The sequence below is a fragment of the Tupaia chinensis genome, unplaced genomic scaffold, assembly GCF_000334495.1.
Source record: "Tupaia chinensis unplaced genomic scaffold, TupChi_1.0 Scaffold146604_1, whole genome shotgun sequence".
NCBI classification, from domain to species: domain Eukaryota; kingdom Metazoa; phylum Chordata; class Mammalia; order Scandentia; family Tupaiidae; genus Tupaia; species Tupaia belangeri.
This window is the reverse complement of record NW_006206460.1, coordinates 1486125-1499938: the sequence shown is the minus strand read 5'-3', so window position 1 is coordinate 1499938 and position 13814 is coordinate 1486125. Positions and strand designations below refer to the sequence as shown.

General features: G+C 41.8%; 1 pseudogene; it reads right to left on the bottom strand.

The window, feature by feature from the left end:
* Positions 1-11523: 11523 nt before the first annotated feature.
* On the bottom strand, positions 11524-13303 carry LOC102489250 (tropomyosin alpha-3 chain pseudogene; annotated as a pseudogene).
* Positions 13304-13814: the final 511 nt, after the last annotated feature.

Genomic DNA, 13814 nt, shown 5'->3' with positions numbered 1-13814 from the left:
TAGATTTTTAAGGAATCTCCAAATTGTTCTCCACAGTGGCTGGACCAGTTTACATTCCCACCAGCAGTGTAAAAGAGTTCCCCTTTCACCACACTCCCGCCAACACTTACCATTTTTTGTCATTTTTTTAATCTTAGACATTCTGACTGGGGTTAGGTGGTATCTCAATGTTGTTTTGATCTGCATTTCCCTTACAATGAGGAATGTTGAGTATTTTTTCATATACCTTTTGGCTATTCATATGTCATCTTTAGAGAGTGTTTTTTTCAATTCCTTCTCCCATCTTTTAATAGGGTAGGGGTTTAATAGATCTCAGGATGATTTTAAAGGCAAAAGTCATGAGTGGGAGAAGAGATTTGCAAGAGCTCTCATACAAGCAGTGATTGGCTAATAAGGGAAACAGAATGACCTCATAGTCACCTGGAGTTACTTTGCTTAAGATTGAGTGGCTAATACAAGGTAAGGGTGGAATATATTTGGACAATAAGGATGTTCATAAAAAAAAAAATGTCTCGGTTACATCTTGAACTATATCTGGTTTACATTTCTAAGAAAGCTGTAAGATGGATGTAAGTTTTATTTCCTCATGGTGCTGAATTTGGTAGACTGGAATCTCCTCTTTTCAGGAAAAATTGGTTTGAGATCTACATTCTTAGAGTTTCAGTTTAATGATGTGACATTAGCATGAGTGATTTTATTTTAGTCTGGTCTGTTGGGGCCTAGAGCAATATCTTAGTCCAAAACAACGCTTATCATTCTTATTTAACAAAACTGATAGGGAATTAATAACTAGAATATACAAGAAACTCAAACGGCTCATCAGGAAAAAAAGTTTGAAAGATTTAAAAAGTATGCAATTGATCTGGACAGTTCTATAAAGAAGATAATATAAAATGGCCAAAAAAGCAAGTGAAAAAATACTGTTACAATAATGATAAGAGTTCTAGAAATCAGAACCATAATGAGGTATAACTTCACCCCAGCTAGAATGGCTATTATAAATAAAATGAACAAAGATTGTTGGCAAGGTTGTGGAGAAAGGGCAACTCTTGCAAATGGTTGATGAGAATGTAATTAGTATAGCCATTATGGAAAACAGTGTGGTGACTCCTCAAAAACTTAACAACAGATTACCTTATGATCCAGTAATCCCACCTCTGGGTATATAAGCAAAGGCAAGGAAATCAGTTTGTCAGATACTGCATTTGCATGTTTATTGCAGCACTATACACAATAGACAAGAGAGAGTCAACCTAAGTGCCCCAACAATTAATAAACGGTTAAAGAAAATGTGAGTGTGGACAGAAGTTTGACTGCTTTTTCCTGTTTTCCCAAAGTCCTTTCCAGAGGGCCCAGGGGGAGTCATGCCCACAAACATTAGCAGACCATTTCAACCCACAACCCATTGGTAACAGGATTTTTCCTACATCCTGCACCTGACATAGTATTGGACTGTCTTTGTGATGTATATTAAGCCTCCTTATCACTGCTAAAGTACATTCCTTTCTGATCTCAGTAACCTTCTTTTTCCAATCACCACCCTAAAAGCTGTAAAACCCACCTAAAACCTACAAGCCCTGACTTCCACATGTCTCACCTTTCTGGGCCAGACCAATGGAAAAACTCTTCACTAAATTCCAAACTCTGTCTCTTGCTCTCAGAATCAAATAAAAGGAACCCCTGTACCTGATCACACCTAGAGAAGGGCATGTTTTGCTTCCTCTCCAGACTTAGGTCACTCATATTCTGCTTAGAAATATACCACATTAATTATTATTTTTTTTACAGAGTTGGTTATTTTCTTTCAATATAATATATATAAACAATGGAATATTATTTAGCCATGAAAGATGAAATCCTGTCATTTATGGCAACATAGACGAACCTGCAGGAAACTATACTAAGTAAAATTAGCTGCTAAAAGCAAAAGCCATATGTCTTGCTCATTTGCAAAGGCTAAAAGACTCAACTGTAGAGAAGTAGAGAGTTAAAATGGTGGATACCAGAAGTTAGAAAGGGAAGGATGGGGAGACAGGGAGAACTTGGCTCACAGATACAAGTTTGCAAGTAAACAAATGAGTTCTAGAGTACCACAGCACACTGGAGTAACTATAGTGTGTGATGATTTAATATATCCTTCAAAACGAAAGGGGCAGCTTTAGTGGAAAGAGCTGAGCTAGGTGACAGGCCATGTGAGGAGGTGGTCTAGTTGTCTCCCTAATACTGAAACAGAGGTTTGAAGGTCAGAAGTTGGTTTCACTCTTTGTTCATTTGCGGCCTCCTGACAGGTCATCTTTACTTTTCTACACTTGGTTGCTCCATTATCATTATTGTTTTAACTCTTTTGTTAAACATCCTTTTCTTTTTTTAAAATAATTTTATTTAACTTTATTTATATTTGACCAGAGAGAGACAGAATGAGAGAGAGAGAGAAAGCAAGCCACCGGGTCCGGAATTTGAACTGCAATCAGCCATGTAGGAGTCCAGTGCCCTTAACCACCAGGCCACCTGCTGGTCCCTGAACATCCTTTTGTATTTACTTGCATCTTTACTTAAATCTCTACAACAGGACAACCTGAATCTTGGGAGTCTACCTCATCTTCTAGCTCAGTCATCACTCAGCAATTCAATTAAGCTGGCATAATCTCCATGTGAGGAAACAGTCTCAGAGAGATTCAGACCTGAATCTAGTCTGACTTGTAATCAGAAGACCAAATTATGAAGCCTGGGTTAAGTTTCTGCATTTATGTAACTTTTGGAGAGTTACTAATCCTCAAATTTCCTGCTAGAAAGAGATAATAAAATATATTCTACATAAAAATACCTAGCATTCACATAACTATAAGAACATAAGCTACCTCCCTGCTTTTTTCTGTCTATGCCACGGTCAGACCAGGAGAGAAGATGGCCTTCAAGAGTGCACTGTGGTATGGGGCCAGCAGTTGGCGTAATGGCTATGTTGCTGGACTCCCACGTAGTCAACCGCGGTTCGCCTCCCAGACTCGGTGGCTTAGACTCACGCCGGGTGTGTGTGTGCATGCGTGCCCAAGATCCTGAGAGGAGAATGGAGGAGAAGGGATTGCGGTGTGCCACCCCCCCGGGGGGGGATTTCTCACTTTCTGTCTCTCTGTCTCTCTGTCTGCCTGGCGAGCGCACGCACCCTGTGGCAAAAACCTCTAGAAAACAAACAAAAAAAGGAGTGCACTGTGGTAGAGGATAGGTATGAGGAGCAAAGGGAAGAAACATTTGACAGATAAAAAAATCTAAAGTTCTCTGCTTAAAAAAAAAGTTCTGTAATTTTTGTTTTATAAAAATTTTTAAAAATTAGAAAATAAAAAGAACGTACTGTTGCAGGTTTCAAACATGGTTTATAAATCAAAGAGGGACAGGAGTTGCAGAGTTGAATACCCTGCTTAAGAGATTCATAAAAGTTTTGAGGCAGGAAGAATGCTAAAATATGAAAGCAGGTAAAGGGGCTGGAGTGTCTGCTTATGCTGCTAGATAGAAAAACTGATCAGGGGAGCCAGCAGTTAGCGTAATGGTGATGTTGCTGGACTCCCACATAGTCGACCGCAGTTCGTGCCCCAGACCCGGTGGGTTAAAACTCACCCCGGGTGTGTGTGTATGCGTGCCCAAGATCCCGAGAGGAGAATGGAAGAGAAGGGATTACGGCCTGACCATCACCCCGTGGGGGTGATTTCTCGCTTTCTGTCTCTGTCTCTCTCTGTCTGTCTGGCGAGCGCACGCGCCCTATAGCGAAAATCTCTCCAAAAAAAAAAAAAAAAAAAAAAAAGAGAAAAACTGATCAGGGCAGAAAATTTCCTGCCTGAGGTAACATAGGTGGGAGATTGGCAGTGCTTGATTTCTAGCTAATTAAGCCACAATGATGTAGCCAATGGATGGAAGCAATCAGTGGGTTCCAGCAACGATCAACCAACATGACCCTGGTTAATTAATTATAAACCCCACGGGGTCTGTGAGTCACTCTAGCATGTTTACCTTCTTCCTCTTGAGACTGTACCTTCATTATTACTTAATAAACTACTCTCTGCTTTTGTTATTGGCATCTTTTGCACAATTCTTTGTCCAAAACACTAAGAGCCTGGACATCACCAAAGCAATCCTGCAACAGTTTGATGTCTATCTTTTGCTCTTAAGAGGAAAAATAATCCAGAAAATAGGTAAGAGATGGGGATCCTAAAAATATAGTTAAGGTATAGGTCCAAAATGGAATCACAAAATGGCTAAGGTCTTTTTTTTTCTTTTTTCCTTTGGTTAGAAAGATTTTTACTATAGGGCACATGCACTTGCTGGAGAGACAGAGTTAGAAAGTGAAAAATCACTTCGATGGCCATGCTGCAATCCCTTTTCCTCTATTCTCCTCTTGGGATTTTGGGTACACACGCACATGGGCCCAGTGTGAGTTTCAAGCCTCCTGGTCTAGGTCTTGAACCACAGTCAGCCATGTGGGAGTCCAGCAACATAACCATTACAACATCTGCTGTTCCCCCAAAATGGTTAAGTTTTAAGATGGACACACAGCAGCTCAGCTGCTTGCTTGGGAGAGACAACTTCAGGAGACAGTTTGTGACAATAATGGGTGATTTTTTTTTTTTTTTTGAGAGGTTTTTGCTACAGGGTGCGTGCACTCGCCAGAAAGACAGAGAGACAGAAAGCGAGAAAACCCCCCAGGGGGGATGGCCATGCCAGAATCCCATCTCCTCCGTTTTCCTCTCAGGATCTTGGGCACACACGCACACGCGCCCATCATGAGTTTAAGCCACCGGGTCCAGGACTCAAATCACGATCAACTACGTGGGAGTCCAGCGACATAGCCATTACGCTAACTACTGGTCCCAGACAGGTGATTAACCGAGACAGCATGATCTAAAACAAAGGCTGTTTTCCAGATCCCACTACATTCCAAGAAGATCCAATAGTGAGAAAGACAGAGACAGAGAGACAGAAAGCGAGAAATCACCCCCCAGGAGGGATGGCCATGCCAGAATCCCTTTTCCTCCATTCTCCTCTCAGGATCTTGGGCACACACGCACATGCACCCGGCATGAGTTTAAGCCACCGGGTCCAGAACTTGAACCGCAGTGGACTACATGGGAGTCCAGCGACATAGTCATTATGCCAACTGCTGGTCCCAGACGGGTGATTAACCGAGACAGCATGACCTAAAACAAAGGCTTTTCTCCAGACCCCTCCACATTCCAAGAAGATTTGATAGTGATCTTTGTAATGACCTAAAGCTTTTAGACAAAGAATCTCCAGATCATCATACCTGTACTCATTCCAAAATTAAGATAAAAAATTGGACCCATCTAGCATGCGACCCATCACCATAACGGGAACACACATACAAGAGAACAATCTGGGACAAAATTCCTATGACCCAGATAAAAAACTCTCACCCCAATTCTTCCTCTGTAACCCATTTTTCTGGGACTCACTCCCTGCTTGGGAACTCTGTTCTTCCTTTCCCCTCTTAATAAACTCCTCTTGCTATTCCCTCTCCATGTACACTTCTCTAATTTTTTGTGAGTATGAGTTAATAACCTGTGTCCCACTGCAGGTGCTGGACCTGGTCACCCCTGCACCCCCACATTTCTGCATTGATAGCACAGTGGTTAAACACTATGCATTGAGCACTGGATTTCACATAACAGTGGTTTGAATCCCAGTCCCAGTGGCCTGAGAACATTTTGGGACTATGTGCATACATGCCAAAAATTCTGATAGGATGGAGAAATGGAGGAAAGGGGGACCAGCAGATGGCATAGTGGTTACATTGCTAGACTCCCGCAGGGCCAACCACAGTTTGAACCTGGACCCCGTAGCTTCAAAAATCACACTGGCACTTGTGCATGCAGGTCTTCATAGCACAGTCCATCCCCAGTCCCATATGGCTTGTATCAAGAGCATATTTGCACATACCTACCATGCCCAGGAATTTTCCCATATAGATCCGGATGTGTTATTACTGCACTACCACTTGGCCCCAAGAGATCATATTTTATACTCTCACCACAACTCAGTGATGGTGGGAAAATCAAAGTGCTAAGAGCACAAGGAAAGTTTTATGGACAATGGAGAGTCGATCACACACCCACAGAGAAGGTCAGGAGATGAGTCATCACAAATAAAGTATTTTATATGATAGAGGTACAAATGTTTTGCAGTCAGTCAAAAAATATTCTAAACAAATGGGAAGAAGAATCTCAGAACATTGGCTGATTTATTGCAGTTCTCAAGGATTCTCTTGATGTTTTAGAAAATATTCAAGGGTCAGCAGGTAGTATGGTAGTTAAAGTGATGGATTCACACATGGCCAACTGCAGTTCAAGTCCGGGACACAGCAGCTTGAAAATCACTACAAATAAATAGATAAATAAATAAATATATGTTTTAAAAAAAGAGAAAGTATTGTGGGCCCAGTACTCATTTTGAGCATAACTACTAAATTTTTCCAGATCAGTAAAATAAAGGAGTGATGGATGTGCAATAAAGAAAAGAGAAAGTATTTAAAAAGTTAGTTAGCCAAAAAATATTCTAAATTAATTAGAAGAATCTCAGAATGTTAGTTTCTTAATTGCAATTCTCAAGGACCCTCTTGATGTGTTTTTCATAGCCCTTTATCTTCTCTGTAAGATTCTATGGTTCTAGATGATTGGCATTATATTTGCTCATCTTTGTTCAGGAATAGGGCCTTATAATTAGCTGCTCCAATAAATAGTTATGAGACTGGTAAACAGAAAGGGAAAAAACAATCCCAAACTATTGTGGGCTGAATGTGTCTGCCCCAAATTTGCAAGCTGAAATATAGTCCACATGTTATGGTACCAGGTTTGGGACTTTGGAAAGTAATCAGGTCTTGAAGGTAAAGCCCTTATGATTGAGATTATAAGAGGAGACCAACAGTTAGCGTAATGGTTATGTTACTGGACTCCCACGTAGTCGAATGCGGTTCGCGTCCCGGACCTGGTGGCTTAAAACTCATGCCGGGCGTGTGTGCAGGCGTGCCCAAGATCCCGAGAGGAGAATGGAAGAGAAGGGATTGCGGCTTGGCCATTACCCCTCCCCCGGGCGGGGTGGTGATTTCTTGCTTTCTGTCTCTCTGTCTCTCTCTGTTTATCTGAGGACATGTGCCCTATAGCAAAAACCTCTAAAAAAAGAGAGAGAGAGTATTATAGGAGGACAGAGAATTAGCTTGCTCACTTTCCACCATGTGAGGACACAATAAAAAATTCAGCAGTCTACAACCTGGAAAAGGACCTCACCAGTACTCAACTGTTGGCCTTCATCTTCCCAGCCCCTAGAACGTTGAGAAATAAAGTTTAAGTTGTTTAAGCCACTGGGCTATGGTCATCTGTTTTATCAGCCTGAACTAAGAGAATAAAGGTGAGAAACAAGAGGACCACATGGAAAATTCCATAACTAGATTGGGAATTTAAGATCTAGATGGCAAATATATTCAGTCCAGGAGGTACTTGTAGATTGAAGATGGCAGCAGCAAGAGAGAGGTGGACATGAGTCAGACTCAGAGGCAGAGAATGTTCATTGTCCCTCAGAACTTCTTTACAATGTTTTCTAGAGGTGCAGCCCAGACCTCAGGTTTCACAAAGTGATTGGGGCCACCAGTACCCTTGGCTCATGCTGAGGGCAGCAGATGGGAACCAAAGAATCATGGGTAGTCTTCTTTTTAAAAAAATAAAAAAATAAATCATAGTGCTTCTTAACAGCATACAAATATGATTTCTTCAAAGCATATATGAACTGCATATCGATCAAGTCAAAGATATTACCATAGATATCAATCTCAACAGATAAGTTTCCGTTGTTATGTGTGTTAATTTTTTTTTTCTCCAAGATCCTCTCTCCCACCTCCTGCTATTCACCCCCTTCTATACAGTCTTTGGTGTATTCACTTGCTGTCCTTGTTGATAGATCTTCTAATCTTCCACCTTTTACCACAAAGTGTAAGTATTTATTGTATACTGAGTGTGGACTGCAAGGTCTGTCTTTCATAGACACTTCACTTAGCATTAAATCCTTCAAATTCATCTACTTTGTACCAAAAATCAGGGTCTCATTGTTTTTTATGGCTGAGTAGTATTCCATTATGTATATGTGCTCCATTTTTTTCAATACAGTCTTCTGTTCCTTGACATTTAGGTTGATTCCATGTCTTAGCAATTATGAATAAAATTACAATAAACATGGATGTGAAAGTGTCTTTTCAACGGAGAGTTTCCCTATTCTATATGGATATGAGCCAGACTCAGAGGCAGAGAATGTTCTATTTGTAGGGATTGTGGCGTGGCCATCAATGGTAGTTCTATTTGTAGGTTTTTAAGGTACCTCTGTATTGTTTTCCACAAAGGTTGTACTAATTTACGTTATCACCAACAGTGTAAGAAGACTTCCTTTTCATCACAGCCTTGCTAGCACTTGTTCTTTTCTTTTGATATTGCCATTCTGATGAGTTAAATGATATCTCTTTATAGTTTTTATTTGTATTTCTTTTATGATAAGAGATGTTGAGCATTTTTTCATATGCTTTTTGACCACTTGTTTGTCTTCCTTGGAGAGTTGTCTGTTCAGCTTATTGGTCCATTTTATTAATTGGATTTTGTTGTTGTGGTAAACTGAGTTCCTTATATATTCTGGTAATCAGTCCTTTACCTGAACCATAGTTTTCAAATATTCTCTCCCATTCTGAGGATTATCTCTTCACTCTGATTATTGTTTCTTTTCTAGTGCAGAAGCTTTTTAGCCGGATAGAGTCCCGCTTGTTTATTTTTGGGATTATTGCTTGTGCTTTAGGGGTAATTTTAAACAAATTTTTATCCACCCCAATGTCTCCAAGAGATTCCCTTATGTTTTCTACTAGTAGATTTATGTTTTTATCTTTAGGTCTTTCACCCAGTTAGGATTTTATTTTTGTTAATGGTGGGAGAGAGGCTCCATCTAGTTCCATTTTTCTGTAGATGGCTGTCCAGTTCTTCTAGCACCATTGGCTGAAGAGACATTATTTTCCCCACTGGATTGTCTCATACCCAAAAATCAATTGGCTGGGGACCAGCAGATGATATAATAATTACCTTGTTGTACTCCCATATAGTCAACAGTGGTTTGAGTCCTGGACCCGGTGGCTTAAAATTCACACTTGGCGTCTGTGCATGTGTGCCCAAAATCCTGAGAGGAGAATGAATGGAGGAGAAGGGATTGTGGTGCAGTCATTCCCCCAAGGGGTGATTTCTTGCTTTCTGTCTGTCTCCCTCTGTCTCTCTGGTGAGTACATGTGCCCTAGAGCAAAAATCTCTTAAATGAAAATCAGTTGGTGGTTGGTGGTATGCTTTGGGGTTTATATTTGGGTTTTCTATTCTGTTCCATTGGTCTACATGTTTCATTTGTGCCAGTACCATATGGTTTTATTTATTTATGTTTTTTGAAGAGGTTTTTGCTATAGGGTGCGTGCGCTCGCCAGACAGACAGAGAGAGACAGAGAGACAGAAAGCGAGAAATCACTCCCCAAGGGGGATGGCCACGCTGCAATCCCTTCTCCTCCATTCTCCTCTCGGGATCTTGGGCACGCACGCACACATGCCCGACGTGAGTTTAAGCCACCGGGTCCGGGACACGCACTGTGGTTGACTACATGGGAGCCCAACGATATAGCCATTACGCTAACTGCTGGTCCCACCATATGGTTTTAAATATCACAGTTTTGTAGTACACCTTAAGGTCAGGTAATGAGATGCCTTACCCTTTTTTTTTTCAGTTGGCAGTGTAATGGCTATGTTGCTGGACTCCCATGTAGTCAACCGCGGTTTGAGTCCTGGACTGGGTGGCTTAAACTCACGGTGTGTGCACACCCAAGATCCCAAGAGGAGAATGGAGGAGAACGGATGATGGTGTGGCCATCCCCCCTGGGGGCTGAGTTCTCGCTTTCTGTCTCTCGGTCTCTCTCTCTGTCTTTCTAGCAAGTACACATGCCCTATAGCAAAACCTCTCAAAACAAAACAAAACAAAACAAAAAACAAAAAAACAAAACAAAACAAACTCAATATCAAAACAGTGGCACTATTGATGATCTCCCAATCAGCTCCAGCCCCACAGAGACCACAGCAAAAGGAGAGTACAATTTAAGCTGATAAGCTGCAGGATGTCCACCTAACAGGCCTTATGGAAACATCACCAAAAAGTGGAGATTGGGTGAGAACAGAAACTTGAGATCAGCCCCCTGCCAGCCCACAGACTGTAGAGCTCTCACAGCCAAATGGGGTGGCCAGAGAATCCCAACCCTGGAGAAGCTAAGTTTCAAAATAATATAAAATTTAAAAAGTTTTGTACATAAACTATTCAAGATTTCTCTAGCACTGACTGATACAAAGCAAAATGACATGGCACTTTTAGAGGAAGCAGCTGCAGACCCAGAAGAGCATGAGGAGATGAATTTCATCTGTGGCAAAAACATAATTTTTTTCCTTCCTTTCTTTCTCTATCTCTTTCTGTCTTTCAGAGGCAGGAGAACAATTAAGTTATCATCTTTTTTCTTAAAGAACTATTTTATTTAAATTTACTCATTGTCATTATTTTATTTTATTTTATTTCAAAGTTGATTTAGAGAGAAACAGAGAGAGAGAGAAAGAGAGGGAGAGGGAGAGAGAGAGAGAAGGAAAGGGATAAAGGAAGCTTCCAGGTCCAGGACTTGAACGGCAATCAGCCATGTGGAAGTCCAGCCACCCTATCCACCATGCTACCTCCCGGCCCCAGTCATCATCTTAACGTAAGGGCACATGATCCATCCTGTGAGGGGTTGGGGTGAGTTGGGAAGTGGGTAGAGATGGGATAAAAATTTGGTCTCAGGGATCTCACCATCTTAATTTGGTCACTTCTGATTGCAAAAATTAACAACAACAACAAAATAATGATAAAGTTGTAAAGGTGAAAACCTGAAAAGCATGCTTTTTGTTTTTGGCTAACTCCTGGTTCGGCTGGCACTTTGTGTAGAGCAGTGAGGTTTCCCACAATGGCGTCTTTCCCTGGGCTCTGTTTGACTCTCAGCGAGGCAGGCCGATATCTCTTTTCCTCCGCTATGGACTGATATGCATTAAACTGAAAAGTTACCTTCCAAAAGTAAGAAAAGGATTAGACTGCTGCTTCAGAGCTGTAGGATTATTTGGAATGTTTTACAAATCATTGTTCCATAACAAAAAAGGTAATTACAAAATGTGTTCATCACAACATGCTTTTAAAGACACTGTGCATTGTGCTCACATACCCTTAAAAGTGGTTCCCAAATGTGCTCAGCTGGTATCCCAGCTGGAATCTCTGGGAAGAGGGAGAGCCAGTTTGGTGAAAAAGACAAGCAGGGTAGAGAGGAGGCAAAAGGAAAAAGTAGCCTTCCAGTTAGAGATCAGCCCTCAGTTTCAAGGTCAGCTCCGGGCAGGCTGGCCTCAGGTGGAGTCCGGGTCAGAGGGAAGAGGAGCGGCAGGGAGGGACTGGGGCATTCTACATCTCATTCAGGTCAAGCAGAGTCTGCTCCCGCATCCTTTGTGTACAGAGGTGCGCCTCTTTGGTGCGTTTCAGTTTATCTTCCAGATCATCCATTGTCTTTTCCAGCTGGGCTCCAGATCTCTCAGCAAATTCAGCACGGGTCTCTGCCTCCTTGAGCTTATCAGTAAGAATCTTTGTCCCTTCCTCATGTTTGTCTTCTTCTTTTTTTTTTTTTTATTTTTTTTTTTTTTTTTTTTTGGGGGGGTTTTTTTTTTTTTTTTTTTTTTTTTTTGCTATGGGGCGCCTGCGCTCGCCAGAGAGAGACAGAGAGATAGAAAGCGAGAAATCACCCCCCAGGCTGGATGGCCATGCCGCAATGGATCTTGGGCACACACACACACACACACACACACACACACACACACACGCGCCCGGCATGAGTTTTAAGCCACCGGGTCCGGGACGCGAACTGCAGTCGACTACATGGGAGTCCAGCGACATAGCCATTACGCTAACTGCTGGTTCCCCATGTTTGTCTTCTTTATGAGAGTGCTTTTCTTCAGAAGCACTCAGACCCCTCAGGTTTTGGTCCATCAGTCTGATCTGCTCATCCATCTCTCGGCAACAGGACTGCCAGTTCAGCTTGTTCCTCTGTGCATTCCAAGTCTCCTTCAATGATCACCAACTTAGGAGCCACCTTTTCATACTTCCTATCCGCCTCTTCTGTAATGAGCTTTGCTTCTTTGAGTTGGATTTCCCAGAGTTCCATCTTTTCTTCATCTTTTAAGGCCTAGTTTTCAATAACCTTCATGCCTCTCTCACTCTCATCAGCAGCTTTTTCCACCTTCTCCAGCTTTTGCAGAGCAGTGGCCAGGCACTCCTGAGCACCGTCCAGCTCCTCTTCAACCAGCTGGATCCTGTGGTTCAAGGAGGCCACCTCAGCCTCAGCCTGTTCCCTGCCGGCCTCTCCCCCTCCACTTCCCGCTGGAGGCGCTCTGCCCTCTTCTCTGCTTCACTGGCCTGCTGCTGCAGAACCTGAATCATGCGCTTCACCGTGTCTATGGTGGTGTCCCAGCCATGGTGCCCACACAGCTCTTGCTAGCGCTTGAGTTCTGAGATACCTCTTACTTTATTCTTTTTGCATGATGTTGCCTTGATAATTCACAGCCTTTTATGACTCCAGACAAATTTTATTATTTTTTTTCTATTTCTGTAAAGAATGTCTGGTAATTTGATCATAATTGCATTGCATTTTTAAATATTAATTTGGGTAGCATTGACATTTTGATTATATTAATTCTTCCAATCCAGGAACATGAAATGTCTTTTCATTTTGTGTATCATGTTCAATTTCTTCTTTCAGTTTTTCATAATTTTCCTTGCAGAGATCTTTCACTTCTTTGGTTAGGTTTATCTCTAGCTATCTTATTTTAGGTTTTTGCTCATGGGAGAGAGATACACAGAGACAGAGAGAGGAAGAGTAAGAAATCACCACCATGGGGGACAGCTATGCTGTAATCCCTTCTCCATTCTCCTCTTGGGATTGTGGGCACAGGTGCATAGGTGCTCAGTGTTACTATCAAGCTGTTGGATCTGGAGCTCAAACTGCAATGAGCTGTGAGGGAGCCCAGCACCTTAAACTACCATGCCACCTGCTGATTTTTTTCCATTGTCTTATTCTTATTTTTGTGGTTGTTGTAATTGGGATTGTTTTCTTCAAGCCTACCTCATTTTGTTCCTTGATGGCATATAAAAATGCCATAAATTTTTGTATAGTGGTTTTGTATCCTGCCATTTTACTGAATTCATTTATCACTTCCAGGAGTTTTTTTCTTTCTTTCTTTCTTTTTGGATTCCCTATGTACATAATTATGTTGTCTGCAAATAGAGATAATTCCACTTTCTTTTCCTATTTGCCTTTTTTAAAAAAATAGATTTTTGCTGTAGGTGCCCATGTGCTCTCTGGAGAGACAGAGAGAAGTAGAGAGGCAGAAAGTGAGAAATCACCCCTGGAAGGTGGGAGTGGATGGCTACATCACAATAACTTCTCCATTTTCCTCTTGGGTGTATGTGCCCAGACTCAAGGACTCAAATGGCAGTCAGCCATGTGGGAGTCTACCACCTTAACCACTATGCCACCAGCTGGTTCCCCTATTTGCCTTTTAATTTGCTTTCTTGTCTGATTGTATTGGCTAGTACTTCCACTGCAAGTTGAAAAAGAGTAGAGCAAGTGGGCCACAATAACTTCTCCATTTTCCTCTTGGGTGTATGTGCCCAGACTCAAGGACTCAAATGGCAGTCAGCCA